The sequence below is a fragment of the Adiantum capillus-veneris genome, chromosome 17 (genome assembly GCF_014529385.1).
Source record: "Adiantum capillus-veneris isolate H3 chromosome 17, ASM1452938v2, whole genome shotgun sequence".
Lineage (NCBI taxonomy): Eukaryota > Viridiplantae > Streptophyta > Polypodiopsida > Polypodiales > Pteridaceae > Adiantum > Adiantum capillus-veneris.
This window is the reverse complement of record NC_140947.1, coordinates 149,541,247-149,557,398: the sequence shown is the minus strand read 5'-3', so window position 1 is coordinate 149,557,398 and position 16,152 is coordinate 149,541,247.

Sequence of the window (16,152 nt, the reverse complement as noted above, 5' to 3'; positions counted from 1 at the left end):
TAACAGGTCCCTTACAATCTTGTTTGGGTTATGCTATATAGCACACGCTAGTTCCACTTCATTTTTCCTCTCTTCGGGTAGTTTTCACATCAGGTGTAGGCATTCACCATGGCTGACAACAACACAGATGTGTTCACGATGTGTGCTGCTGAAAATAAGTAGGATGGGGACAATTACCCAATGTGGGCTTACATGATGCAACCTGTTCTTATGTCAAAGGGCATGTGGAATGTTGTGTAGGGCATTGATGAACATCTTGGTTATGAGGATACAAGTGATTTTGAGGATGTTGTAGGTTTTGATGGAAGGATTGCAGCTGCTAGATCTGTTTTGCCTATGACTGAGTAGGCTCGTTGGGATGTAAGAGATGCGCTATCTCATACATTGGTTGCATTATTTTTGAAGTGCACTATTACTCCTCACATTCGTTCAACTAAATCCACAAAAAAGTCTTGGGATATTCTTGATGGTCTTTATGCAAGTCGCAATGAGGCTAGAATTTATTTGCTGCGTAAAGAGCTGGAGTCAAAGATTATGCATGAGGAAGATGAAATGGACACTTTCCTTACTGATATCAAGGATATTAATGAGCAACTTATTTCCGTGGTTGAAGTCATTTCTGATAGTTCCCTTGTGTAAACTGTTCTTGATGCTTTGCCAGATTCTTACAGACTTTTGCTAGTACTTGAGACTTTTGACCCAAGGAAACCTTGAAGTTGTCAAGCTTGATGTGTTATGCACATTGTTATTCCAAGATTCACTTTCCAAAAAAAAAAAAAGGTCTAAACAACGTGCAATTGAACATGCCTTTATTGACGCTCAACTAAAAAGTGGTAACATCAATGTAGCCACTTCTCATGGTTCTTCTGCAGACTGTGAGTGGGAAGGCACCTGTTCCTAATGCTTTTGCTTGCAGCACTTTGTCTAGGAATTCTAGTGAAAAGGGCAAAAGGAAGATGCATTTCCATTATTGTAAAGCTCATGATCACTTGATCAAGCAGTGTCCAAAATTGAAGGCAAAAGAGGCTAAGAAGAAAGAGGCTGGTTCCACTACAAGTGCAACAATTGTAGAATCTTATGTGAATGGAGATTGTGATGCTGATGTAGATGTAGAGTGGGCTTTTAGTGTAGAGTGAACTTATGATCCTTCTGTCCATGATGCATGTATGTCATTTACTGCAGATGCTCATGTGTGGTACTTTGACAGCGGTGCTACAAAGCACATTACCTCTCATCGTGACTTGTTTACCTCTCTCAAGGATGTCCCTCATGGGAATATAGCCACTTGTGAAAAAATGCCTCTTATCTGGTCAAGGGAGTTGAAAAGATTGTTCTAACTACTACTAATGTCACTTCTTTCACATTTGCTGATGCATTATATGTACCTAGGATCAAGAAGAATATTTTGTCTATATCTACACTTGCTAGACTTGGTCTTGTTGTGAAATTTGTGGATGACAAATGTATAGTCCATGATCGCAGTTTTGGTGATAAAATTGTCGCATATGGAATTTTATGTCGTGGACTTTATAAGCTCACTTTGTATGACAAGTGTGGGAAGAATTCTGCAAATGCAGTTCTAGATTCAAAGGACATTTTAGATGCAAAACTTTGGCATGCATGTTTTGGGCATCTAAATTTTGCAGTTTGCTGTGTTTGCAAAAATTTGATATTTTTTCTTCATTGCCGCCTCTTGAAGCACATGTGAAGCATGTTTGTGAAGGCTATATTCTGGGTAAGATGTAGTGTTCAAAGTTCCCAAAGGATGGTTCAGTTAGGGCTACATGCAGGTTGCAGCTTGTGCATAGTGATGTTTGTGGGCCCATGCAAACTCCGTCCTTGGGCAATTAGCCGTACTTTGTGACTTTCATTGACGATTACTCCAGGCATGCATGGGTCCAAAGTGTTTATGTGCTTCAAGCAATTTCCGGCTATTATTGAAAATGTCTTTGAATGTACTGTGGGCACCCTCCGTTATGATCGAGGGGGAGAGTGTATGTCTCATGAGTTTAATGCATTTTTGGCTAGTTGTGGGACAAGACACCAATGTACAATGCCATATACACCTTATCAAAATGGTATTGCTAAGAGGAAAAATAGGTCGCTTATGGAGATGGCACAATGCATGTATGGTCAAGAGTCAAGCTTTGCCACACTCATTTTGGCTTGAGGCCATCATGTGTGCTACTTATGTACTTAACAAGTGTCCTACAAAAGCTTTGGAATCTACGACTCCATATGAAGCAGGGCATGATAGAAAGCCTTCTATTGATCACATGCTCATTTTTGGTTGTTTGGCTTATGCTTTGGTGCCACAAACGCACTGCAAAAAAATGAATGATAAGGCTATCAAATGCATTTTTTTTTAATATAGTGTTGAAAGAAAAGGTTATAGGTTGTACCATACACAAACAAAGTGTATCTTGGTTTCACGGGATAATGTGTTTGTGGAAGATTCTGTTCAACCCTTTCAGTCATGTACTAGAGACATTAATCTAAGCTCACAAGACATTTATGACAGTTTGTTGCCTCCTTTCAAAGGTGGAAATTTGAATGTAAATTCAAACGAGGAAAATGTACAACCTCTGGGGGTTTTTAAAAATGTTACAAATCAGCCTATTATTGATGCAAATGTACATGATGTACTTGATGTGGAAAGGGATGAGAATGAGAAGGCTAGAGGTATGCATAAATGGCTGGTGCACACTTTGCGTGACAATAAATTGGATGCATCTTTGTCTAGTCATGCTCTTTTAGGTTCTCAACATGTATCTTATGCATCTACCGATTGTTATGCTTTGGCTGCTTCTAGCTTATGTGATGTTGAGGAACCTCTGTCTTTTGATGAAGCGCAAAATTCAAAAAATTGGATGGCTACCATGCAATCAGAACATGATGAACTTATAGAAAATGACACATGGACTTCATGTGATTTGCCTCATGGAAAAAAGGACATTGATATAAAGTGGGTTTACAAGTTGAAACGCAAGCCGGATGGTGAGATTTGATCGCTATAAGGCTCAACTTGTTGCAAAGGTTGTGCACAACAAAAAGGCATAGATTATGAAGATACTTTTTCTCCCACTTGTCGTATGACTATTGTGTATTTTCTATGCGCATTGGCAGATCATTTTGGATGGGATGTACATCAATTAGATATTGTTACTGCTTTCTTGAATGGTGACATATTTGAGAAAGTTTATGTAATGCAGCCTCACGGTTTTGTCATCAAAGGACAAGAAGATAAAGTGTGCAAATGTAAGAAAGCTTTATATGGGTTGAATCGATCTCCTCGTGTTTGGTACAAGAAAGCTGACACTCATTTGGTCAAATGAGGCTTTCGTAACAGTCCAACAGAAAGCACATTGTCTGTAAAGCGTGAGGGCAATGTACTTCTCATTGTTGTTCTATATTTGGATAATTTGCTGATCACTAGTTCAAATGAGACACATATTTCTGAATTTAAGTTTGATTTGCATGCTACTTTCAAGATGAAAGATTTGGGGATTTTGCATCATTACTTGGGCATACAATTTAAGTAGTGTGATGGTGGTATTGCCTTGTGTCAGACAAGTTACATAGAGACATTGCTATGTAAGTTTGGACGTGAGGATTGCAAACCTATTGCCACTCCCATGGAAACATATTTAAAATTGAGTCTTCATGATGCTGGTGATCTTGCCGATGTCACTCTTTACCACACTGCTGGATTCTTGTTTATGTATGCAACACGAGGCCAGATATTCAGTTTGCAGTCTCATAGGTCAGCAAATTTATGCATAGGCCAGAGTCTAAGCATTGGCAGATTGTCAAGCAGATCTTATGCTACTTGAGTGATACTTTACATCTTGGGTTGTTTTATCCCAAGGGGGGATCATTGCCTCCAGATTTACATGCTTTTTTGGACTCAGATTGGGTTTTTTTTTGTTTCATGCTCTGTTCATGCATATCGTGGTTGAGCAAGAAGCAACCTACCATGGCCACTTCCAGCTGTGAGCTCGGGGGGTGTAGTATGTAATCATGTCAATGGACTATCCTAAACTTGGAAACTTCTATCTCAAACTTGTAAACTATAGTGCTAATTATGACCTGGCCCTATTCATTGAAAGGTCTCCCACTGGATGCTTAAAAATTGTAGCTCTCCTCTGGGGCCGAACCCCTTCCTACACTATCTCCGCTTAAGTAAAGTTTTGGGGTTGGTATGCTTCAGGTGGAACTCACCCCTAAACACTTTCTTGTGTGACCTATCCTATACCTAGAAAATCATGTCTCAAACTTTTTTCGACTTAGACCTATCCTTTAAAGGACCTTCCACTTGATGCTTATAGTTTGTAGCTCTTCTAGTGAGTTGAACCCCCTCTTGTACTATCCCAGCTTAAGATTTTTGGTCAATATACATCTGGTGGAACTCAACCCTAAATACATTGGGGTTAAGTTGATATTTTGCAGTAGTGGGAACACTCCCCTAATGCTTATTTTCAAAGGGTTGATAATCATGGCATAATCGAGTACATGTCCTTGAATGAGGTCTCTCCTCTCAAGCGTGATGTGAGGCTTGTTGTTGGCTTCCTCCCCACCTAATGCTTAGCACCGCTATATCTGATGCACATTCTCTCTCTCTCTCTCTCTCTCTCTCTCTCTCTCTCTCTCTCTCTCTCTCTCTCTCTCTCTCTCTCTCTCTCTCTCTCTCTCTCTCTCTCTCTCTCTCTCTCTCTCTCTCTTGCCATCGCCATAGGCTCATGCCGGCATAATATGGGACCAAAGTTGCTTGCACACTTGGACTTTGTGATGATTCTATAAGCAGAGCCTGCGGGTGACTTTGTTCAAAATTTACCGGAGGGTCCTCTACTTAAAGGTGAGGGATGTTCTTTCCCGTCATGTAGCTTTGCTTTGCGTTTGTGTGTGAGTGAGTTGATGGCTTGGTTATCTGCCAATTATACTGGTTCACTACAAGTTTGTGTGGATGGGCGTTGCTGAGTTTCCTATCCTAAGGTCTTGCACTATGGAGTTGGTCGAACAAATCACCACCTCTAAGGTTGGTGCCAAACCATTGAGAATAAAAAAAATAGCTTCAACCTATTTCTAGTTTTTTGTCGTGACTGGTTGTTTTAATAAAGGTTTGTGGACTATTGCATTAGAATAACTTTGTTGTGGTTTAAAAATGCATTACTTTCTCTGCAATATGCTCCATATAATGGTATGTCACTGTTTTCTTGGTTGTCTATCATTGAATGAAAGGGGGTTGAAAGGTTGTGCCGAACAAGGATATGTTCGTTGATAACATCGTGAGATTGATTGAGAAATATGTGCTCCTTCTCATTGATTCCAATTTGCAAAAAAAATTCAGAGGTTTCTTTTTTTGAGAATTTCTATGTGATGTTGGCCATTTGCTCGCTTGGGATGCCTGGCTGATATGGGGCTATTAAGCTTTCCTATTTGGTAATGTTTTGATGATAGATTTCAATTCTGTTCACATATTCCCTTAAGGGCTATAATGGGTTTGTTTCACATATAAACCTGGCTAACCAATGGAGAATACTTTGGTGACTTTTATTACATAACATGTTTAGTTCTGGGTTGATAAACAACAATGGTTTTACTCTAAAATAGATAGCTTTGGGTTCCTAGAACGATGCAATTATATTGCACTCTCTGGGTTGCACTAATTATTGTTAGGTAAACCACATTATTGCTTGATTTGGTTTAATAATGGGGAAATACAGTTGGTTCCTACTACAATGACATCTATTTTTGTATTCTTAACTTATGTTATATATACTGTAATGATGATTATTTTAGAACCTGGGTAGTACTATAGATTTGACCAGGAATGATTCAAACTCTAACATTAGTAACTTATGAAATGTAGTTCCTAAAACCATTTGGTTGTATTTCACTCTATGGATTGCATTTATTTTTATAAGTTTGATCAAATCTATAATGGATTGTCTTAAATTAGAGAAATGCACCCGGTTACTACTCATTTTTTGGAGTTTTTGTACTATTGGGACTTTTATGGTTTTTTGGTTGAGACCGTCGGTTAAAGTCATCACTCATTTAAATAGGAATTGTAGGTTTACAAAGCATGTTGTTTTCTTGTCTCATACAAACAACCGATGGATTGAGGTACTAGTCAAGTAATGGTTCTGCTTCGGACCATTGCTTGACTCAATCCATCGGTTGTTTTCTTGTCTCATACAAACAACCAATGGATTGAGGTACTAGTCAGGTGATGGTCCTTGAGGAAAATCTTAGATTTAATTCTTATTTACAAAAGCCATTGGAAACCAGAATTGGTTTGACAAAAAGGCTTCATGACTTGACTTCTTTACTCTTTTGGCAAATGTGGAACACATTTGGATCAAAAGGGGTGATGGACTTCTGATCACAACTTAAATATATATGTATATAATTTCCTTAAAAATATGGGGTAAACTGCTAACCTTGAAACTTTAACAACCTAATATAAAGGATATCACTTGGATCAGAAGAGGTGGTGGCCTGTTGATCACAACTTAAAACTATTCAATATATATATATATATATATATATATATATATATATATATATATATGGGATATCTTTTAAAACACATACCTTAAATACTTTTGTTCAGGAGGGGTAATGGCCTTCTAATCTCAACACTATGGCAACTTCAGACCATCCTTGATGAGAATGGATACTTGCCTCTATTTTACACTATATGGATGGTTGGTATAAGTTACAAAGTTTTTAAGTAGGACATGGATAACAACTAATAAGGTTTGTTGACACCTGTAAAACATATTCAAGGCTAGCAAAGCTGCTGTCTTGTTTACATGGATGCAGGTGAGGACTCTATCTTTAATTAGGATCTTTTTGGCTTAGATGCTATCCGTCACTGTCAAATCTGGCCTCTTTCACTTTAGAACTAGTTGTTTGTGACTATCTCCTATAAAAAACAATAGAATGATACCTCATTCTCACTATGATGTACAAAAATGAATCAAAGATTGAGTCGTTTTTGTGCTAATCCTTGTCCTTTGTGCTAATATTTTGAATTGTTGTATTCTTTCATGTATAAGTATAAGTCTAAAAACAACAACACACATGTCCTAAACACAAAGTTCTCCTAGAATTTTGGAAGACTAGGATGATGGCTTTAGAAATTTGTTGGGCTATAGGCGTTGGTGGACCCATTGTATATGATTCCTGTTTAGGTTGATTGGTGTTAGGTGGTCCATCTTAGACTATAGGTCGGATTTTGACTCACGACTATCATGGTCTTTTGACTTTTACGATATTAGGGGTGATGGTTAATCCATGCTTACTTACCTTGGCTCTAACTGATGTTTTAGGTACACATTACAGATAAGCTGACTGCTCGCATGAGTGTATTATCCATGACCCTTTAAAACACGCAAAGATACTGGAAAACATTTTGCAATACTTAAAGAACCACTCTTTACATAAGGCCCCGCCTCCTAGAAATAGACCTTTTCTTGATAGAAAAGTGAAACGCAAAAAGATTACTTATCCTAAGTAAATACAATCTAATCTTTCAATCGTTTGTTACAAAACTTATCCCTCTCCCAAGGGCTTGAGTTGGCTTCAGAACCTCTTTCTATGGCTAGCTCCCTTGTTCTTCAATGTATTAGAAATCTCGATGCTTCACAACTTATTTATGATTCTATCCTTGCGGCTGACAAGAAGTCTTATATCCTACATATGCTTTCATGAGCATACATCATACGTGTATGATGTCTGAAGGGTAATTCTGGCATCAAAATTGAACTTTTGAAATTACACTTCTATTTTTCATGTTGTGTGGAGCACATACACCAAATTTCATTTCATTTGGAAATTTAGATTGAGTATTGAGGGGAGTTTACTCTTTTCGAGAATTCCCTTGTCCAAAAGTAGTGATTTTGTGCAATTTCAATTTCCAAATTTGATGTGAGCACATGTGCATGTCATACATACCAAGGAGCACCTGGGGTAGAAACATAATTCTATTCTAACCACCTAGACATCATACACGTATGATGTCCTAGAGGCCAGATTTGAGGTCAAAAGATACATCTGAGTGCACCCTTGTGATCTAGAGCATTTATTGAATTTGAAGCATTTTTGGGCTTGTAAAGGCCACAAGACACTGATCTAGGCAAAGTGAATGCTTGAATTGATCATATCTAGCACAAAAAGTGTTGGATTTGAATTCTAAAAGTTATTTTGGGTTACCCATATAGTGAGGGACTTCTGGAGCGAGTTTCACTTCAATTTAACCAACTAGACATCACACGTGTATGATGTCTAAGGGGAAATTTTAGAGACCAATGTTGACATTAGAGCATACAGGGTGTTTAGCACCACAAAACAAGCTTTGTAAGGTTTCCAGTTTCTGAAACCTTAAAGATTGTATAAAGCTTAATCAAACTCATATGATTATTGAAAAAGCAATGTAGAATTGTCTGACCGTGGCAAATATTGGTATTTTCAGAATCTTAAGCACAACAAATCCCGGGCTAGAAATTTTCAGATTTAAATTCGGACAAAAACTGACCCCGCTAGTCCTTCCGAAAGATTTAATGTAAATTAAATTATTAAGAAAAATTGAAGGGTTGCAGTAATCATTTAAGCATAGACTTTATTAAAGGCCTCCCAGATATTTACAAGATATTTAGCAATTAAGCAAAAATAGGTCAAAATATAGCAGAATTGATATTTTAAAAGTTGGCAGGTAATGGAAGGGTCATCACTGTCCTGCTAGGGACTCATTTAGCAGCAAGGGGCGTCATCTGGAGCTGTAGGCTGCTTGAGCTACAAGCAATTGCTTTTTCCAGCCTGTGAAGAGATTGTGAGTGCCAGAAAACTATAAATAGGACCCCTTGCTTCACAATTTGAGAGACTCGGAGCCTTGACACTCTCTCTCATCTAGAGAGACCGCTACGCAGAAATCACTAGAGATTAAGCTCTAGTTGATTAAATTAAATGGTAATTAGCCTAATCCTTCTTAATTAGCAAGGTTAGATTAATCTATTTTGTTAATAAATTAAAGATTAGGTCTATGTATACTCAAAAATCCTCTCTTAATTAAAAATTCTCTGTTGAATGTTGTAATTAACTTTAGGGTTATTAAGCTAATTAATGATTACATCATATTAGGGCTGAAATTATCCAAATTAACCATAAATTAATGGGAAATATATTAATTAAGTTTAGACTAAGCTAAGATAATTATCAAAGCTGCATTAGACAGTCATTAAGCTTATAGTTTTTGAGTAATTTTCATAATTAATTAGGCAAAATTACACTATTTTTTAGAGAAACTTAAAGGGAAAAATAATCAAATTGATTCAAAATGCTTTGAGTTATTTATCAAAGGTTAATTATATGTTAGGGAACCTGTGATGATTATGTTAAGCTCAGATAATGATTTTACCTAATTACTTTAGCATAATTACCCTGATTTTCGGGCAAATTAAAAGGGGAAAATTAGCAAATTGATTCAAAATGCTTTCAATTATTTATCAAAGGTTAATTAAATGTTAGAGAACCCTTGATAATTATGTCAAGCTCAGATAATTAATTTACCTAATTACTTTAGTAGAATTAGTCTGTTTTTAGGACAAATTAAAAGGGGGAAATTAGCAAATTGATTAAAAATGCTTTGAGTTATTTATCAAAGGTTAATTAGATGTTAGCAAACCTATGATAATTATGTCAAGCTCAGATAATTTATTTACCTAATTACTTTAGCAAAATTACTCTTTTTTTAGGACAATTTAAAAGAAAAAAATTAGCAAATTGATTCAAAATGCTTTGAGTTATTTATCACAAGTTAAATATATGTTCGGAAACTTTTGATAATTATTTCAAGCTCAAATAATTAATTTACCTTATTACTTTAGCAGAATTACTCTGTTTTTAGGACAAATTAAAAGGGGGAAAATAGGAAATTGATTCAAAATGCTTTGAGTTATTTATCAAAGGTTAATTAGATGTTAGAAAACCCATGATAATTATATCAAGCTCAGATAATTAATTTACAGAATTACTCTGTTTTTCGGAAAAATTAAAATGAGGAAATTAGCAAATTGATTCAAAATGCTTTGAGTTATTTATCAGAGGTTAACTAGATGTTAGGAAACCCATGATAATTATTTAAAGCTCAGATAATTAATTCACCTAATTACTTTAGAAGAATTACTCTGTTTTTAGGACAAATTAAAATGGGAAAATTATCAAATTGATTCAAAATGCTTTGAGTTATTTATCAGAGATTATTTAGATGTTAGGATAATTATGTCAAGCTCAGATAATTAATTTACCTAATTAATTTATCAGAATTACTCTGTTTTTAGGACAAATTAAAAGGGAAAAATTATCAAATTAATTAAAAATGCTTTGAGTTATTTATAAAAGGTTAATTATATGCTAGGGAACCCATCATAATTATATTAAGCTCAGATAACTAATTTACCTAGTTACTTTAGCAGAATTACTTTGTTTTTAGGACAAATTAAAATGGAAAAATTAGCAAGTTGATTCAAAATGCTTTGAGTTATTTATCAGAGGTTAATTACATATTAGAAAACCTGTGATAATTATGTTAACCTCAGATAATTAATTTACGTAATTACTTTAACAGAATTACTCTGTTTTTAGGACAAATTAAAAGGGAGAAATTAGCAAATTGATTCAAAATGCTTTGAGTTATTTATCAGAGGTTAATTAAATATTAGGGTATGTGTGATAATTATTTAATTCTCAGATAATTAGTTAACCTAATTATTTTAGTATAATTACACTATTTTTAGGACAAATAAAAAGGAGGAAATTAGTAAATTGATTCAAAATACTTTGAGTTAGAGGTTAATCACATGCTAGGGAACCCGTGATAATTATGTTAACCTTAGATAATTAGTTTACCTAATTATCTCAGTAAAATCACATTATTTTTTGGAAAAAATGAAAGGAGAAAAATAGTAAATTCATCCAAAGACCTTTGATATCAATATTAGAGGTAGAACACACCTTGAGGAATCCGTGATAAATACCCCAACCTCAGATAAATAGTTTAAATACTTATCTTCATTAAAAGTAATCGATTTTGCATATAAAATAGAGAAAGAAAATTAGTAAATGAATTTATCTAATTACCAAGTAAATACCTGAGGTCCAAAATCACTATTGAAGGGTGGGAAAATTACCTCAGCATAAATGGTTGGTATAACAAATTACTATCAGCAAAATTTTGCCTAATTTATAAAAATTCCTAAAGGTAGAACGTATCAAATTACAATTTAGGGTGAGTAATCCATTAGCCGATAGGAATTTATAATTTACTAAGGTTAAGTGTAAACTATTCATGGAATATAGATCAAGGGTAGACCTAGTAAATGGCTTCCCTAATAAAATGGTAATTATGGGAAATTACTTATAGTATAAAGAAGTTACAGGAGAAATATCTCATCTAATTAACTATCAAGGATACCTACTTACTCCAAAAATCCTTATATGTGGGTAAAAAAGAAGAAAAGAGATTATTCAATTAAACCTTTAATCAATTAAGTCTTTTTATAAGGATAAGAAGTTATGGCACCTAAAAGGACCCGAGCAAATCCTACATCTGATGGATGAGGACGTAGCTCTAAAAAGAACTAGAGCGTCGCACGACGACCAAGCCGGGCCTAGTAGTAGGCCTACGAAGGAGAGTCTTCAGGCACCAGCGTAGCAGCAGATGGCTGATCAATCCCAGGTGGGTTTCGCATTATTCAATTAAGTTTTTAATAGTTTAAGTTCTTTTATAAGTTAGCATTGCATACGTAAGGAGTGAGAAAGAATCAAGAAAGGAATAATTGACAAAAAACGGAAGGTAAATTCCAACGTGCACTTGTTTATAATATAGGAAAGAACTGTTTGGGTTAAAATTGGTTGAATTAGGAAAGATATGATTGATCATCCTTAAGACCGCTTGTCTCAAGACACCTCCTACTCCTTGGTATAAATTGATGATAATGATGGCTTTCTAGCCACGGATAAGTCGGTTACCCCCATGAACGATGAGTTTCTACTCCGTGTCATGTCTTGATGTTTCTACATAAGTTAGGATATCGTTTTTTTATCCTAGGGGAGCCGCCCGGTTGTATGGGCAACTGGTTTGGTCTGTGGGCACCCGGAACCTTGGGTGGGGGTTTATCCACTTCGGATTATGAATAAGGAATGGGTGCTGTTTTTTTTCACCCTTAGGTGGTCTTGAAACAAGATGAGTATTGGTCATGGTTATTATGGACAATGTTTTGATTGACAATACCCTGTCTTAAGTTTAAAGATGTCTGTTTGCAAAAAGATTGTTTTCAGTATTGTTTTCAAGGGCTGTTTTAATAAAATCCTGCTATGAAGGATAAAAGGAATCATTATTTTAATTGTAATAAGAACGTGGTAGTAATTAAATAACAAAATAATCATGTGTGAGTGCGGGGTGGTAAGTGGGGATTGACTAAGGTTGTCAATCATGGACGGGTGGACCTGATTAGTCAGGTAACTATCCATCCCTGCGCACTAAAACGTTTAGAAAACTTCTTCAGTTGGAAGAGGAGTCCACCAGCGGATGTGCCCTCACATCTGTTAGGGGGAAAAAAGCATTGGTTGAGGATACCTTAGCCCAATTATGGCAGTTATAGGGCTGAAATAGTTTTTTGGACTTTTAATACGTTGTCTCGTTTCCACTGCGAGACATGACTAGGTCTGCTTCTAAGGCTATAGACCCAAGCCATTGTCAATGGTAAAGGTCTATTCCTTGGATTTTTCTTGTTTAGAGACTCTGATTTTTATTAGACCTAGAGACCTGTCAAGGATCCCATCCCAATCTTGGTGTTGGCGGGTTGGGGACCTTACAAGCTTAGAGACCAAGTTTGGGCTAATTCTAAGCACATATACATCATACGCGTATGATGTCTCAAGTCAATATCTGAAAGTCCAATTGCACTTTTGACCACATAGGAGGTTTGTAAATAATGTGTTAAGTTTGTTTGCAAAATTTCATCTCATTTGGATACATGACAATGAATCTAAGGAAATTTTTGCAGATCCAAGAAGGTAAACTGAAAAAAATAGTGATTTTGAGCAATTTGACTTTTTTTTAAAAGCATATATTCTTGATGTACACTCAAGGAGAACCTTGGATAGAAGCAGAAGTGACTTCTGAGCCTAAAGACATCATACGTGTATGATGTATTAGAGGCAAGATTTGGGTCAAATAAGACATCTGAGTATACCCTAGTGTCCTAGAGCATAAAAGAAGTCTTTAGCCAAAATTTCATTGCATTTGGAGCATATTTGGGCTAAAAACTGCAAAAAGATGGAAATTGGGCAAGATTCATGCTTGTAATGACCATAACTTGCACAAAAAGTGTTGAAATTGAATTCTGGAAGTTGCTAAGAGTTGCTTGAGTGATCAAGAGTCTTTGGGATAAAAGTCACTTCATTTTTCCACAAAAGACATCATACACTTATGATGTCTCAAGTGCCAAATTAGAAGCCAAAACTTACATCTAAGCTTACAGAAGTGTTCGCCATCACAAAATAGGCCTATAGACCAAATTTCATTCAATTCGGATCAATTTTGGCTTAGCTAACCACCAAAGAGAAAAAGGAGTGATAGAATTGTCTAAAAGTGTCAAAATCACAAACTGAGACTTGGAGTGGTTAGAGTACATCAAGGTAATTCAGGAGACGTCATACACGTATGAAGTCTCCAGGCATAGGTTGAGGCTAGACAGTAACTTTGACTAGTCAAAGGACTTTCTTTTGACCCTAGAACCCCAAATATCATTCCAAAACCAAGTTTGGACACTTGTAAGTAGACCAAAGCATGTATCTAGTGTTGACACTCTGAAATTGCCAAAATTGACATACAGGAAGATTGAATGCAAGAGAAAAATGTTTTGGCCATAACTTGAGCTCCCGATATCGTGACTGCATTAGAAATAGGTGGATATTTGGACAGTGAAGGACCATAAAAACCTCCACCAACCACGACAATTCCTACAAGAATTTCCAAAAATGAGCCACTTGGATTCCATCGTAGAGCGATAACAAGAGATGAAACGATCATAGAGATGGCGTACATGCCTGCTCAAGTGAATCTCACTAATGGACCAATCTCTAATAGAACAACCAATCCCTTTGAAGAAGAATTGGGAGGTTTATGGCTAGACTTGTAGACAATCGCCACGTTAGACCATCCCAAGTCTAGAAATGGGTGAATAGGAAATACTATGGAGATAAAGATCCAAGAGATCACGTAGAGGCTGCCAGAAGAGTAATAAGAGCAAAGGAAGTTTTGGATTTTGCGATACAATTTTTGGGATTTAGACTGACTCTGGAAGATGACACGGCTACATGGTTTGACTCAAGGGAAAGACGGAATTTTGAGACTCTAAATGAGCTGGTGGAAGAATTCATCGAAAAATTCTTGCAGATAGGCATATCACACAATACGGTCTCACAAATCCATAGATTCAAGAAGAAAGAGGGTGAATCAGTACACAAGGTAGCATTATGGCTCAAGAGATATGTCAAGTTCTGTCCAAGAGTGGAACTACCTACGTAGACACAATTGATGCTGATCTTTATCTAGTGAATGAGACATGCAAGTCTTTAGAAGGATCTGCATATGATAAGGAGCCCAACGCTAAATGAATTTATCAAAGAAGCTCTTTATCTAGTGGATAACTTTGAGGAATATAAAGAAAAGGATTGTAAGGGTCAAGAGGACGACACATCCTCTCAACATAGTGATTCATAGATGACTGAGTCCATTGCGAATCCAACGACACCCATCGATCAAGAAAATTTTATTGAGAAATGGTCAAGAGATTAACTGTAAAGTTTGATCCAAGGGAGCTTAAGTGGTGCAAAATTGAGAGAAAATGGACAAACCATACGAGGAAAGAGTGTTACTATAGCATGGAATATGCTAGGGAGAGGTATGTACAACCTGTTCCAATAGCACCTACTCCATCTAGATACATTAAGGGGAATGCACGAGGTCAAGTAGGAGTTTCAAGGCCACAACCTATCTTACGACAACAACCCCACTGCCAGGTGCTAGGATGCATGTAGACATGAGATACACACCGATGATGGAAGAATCTAATAAACAAGCACTACTACCAACTACAATGTATTATAACAACCAAAGCGGGTACTGCCCTTCAAAGTGATAGAAGATGAGAGAAACACATGGAGTGATGAGGCTGGTACAACCTCCACCTCTTATGTTTAGACCTCAAGAAAGAAGGTATGAGATGGACAATAGGACCTTACGGCTCATTGTGAATAGTGGCTTAGCTAGGTAAGAGCGTGCTTATAGCCAAGAGGAAATGCAAGAAGCAGTCCCTCAAGCAGAGACAGATTGTCACAAAAGCTGTGACAACCACTTGGTCAAACAAACTCTCAGATGGAGATCACTCAAGTAAATTCCTATTGTCTTGAGTGTGGCGTCATTCACTTGATCCTCGAATATCTAGAAAACCCAAACCGAGTCATAAAGATCACAAATGAATGTCTCAAGGATCGTTCATCTACCCAATAGCTTGAAAAACAAAAATGCCATACTAGCTCAAGTAGTTACATGAGGGCAAGCTCAAAAGGAAGCTAATGAGAGCCCAGAGACAGAGAAAATGGGAACTAGTGCAAGTCCAGAGACGGGTGAACCAAAGACTGACCCACCTAGTCAAAAAACCAAGAGTGAACGAAATAGTTGGAAAGCTAGAAAGGCTAGGATAAAAGCACGTAGGGAACGAGAGCAGAAATCCCTAGCTGAGGAGATTACCCAAGATAAATAAAAGATAAGACAACATGAGGAAAGGGTTGCACCTTCTCTTACGCCAACATATCAACCTCCATAAGAACCATCAACGGAAAGTGAGCCAAGAGGTGCTATCAGGAGGATCAGTACTGATCGAGAAGGTTAATGAGTCATTAGATGCCCTCCTAAAAGCCTATGAAACACGGATTAAAAACAACCAAACCCAAGAAGAGAGGTGGATGACATATCCATATGAGGAACTAGAAAAGCAAAGGCTTGAAATGTGCGAGAAAATGATTCAAATAGCCCAAGCTTTACTAGAATCACCAATTGGAAAACCTAAGGATGTGATCCTT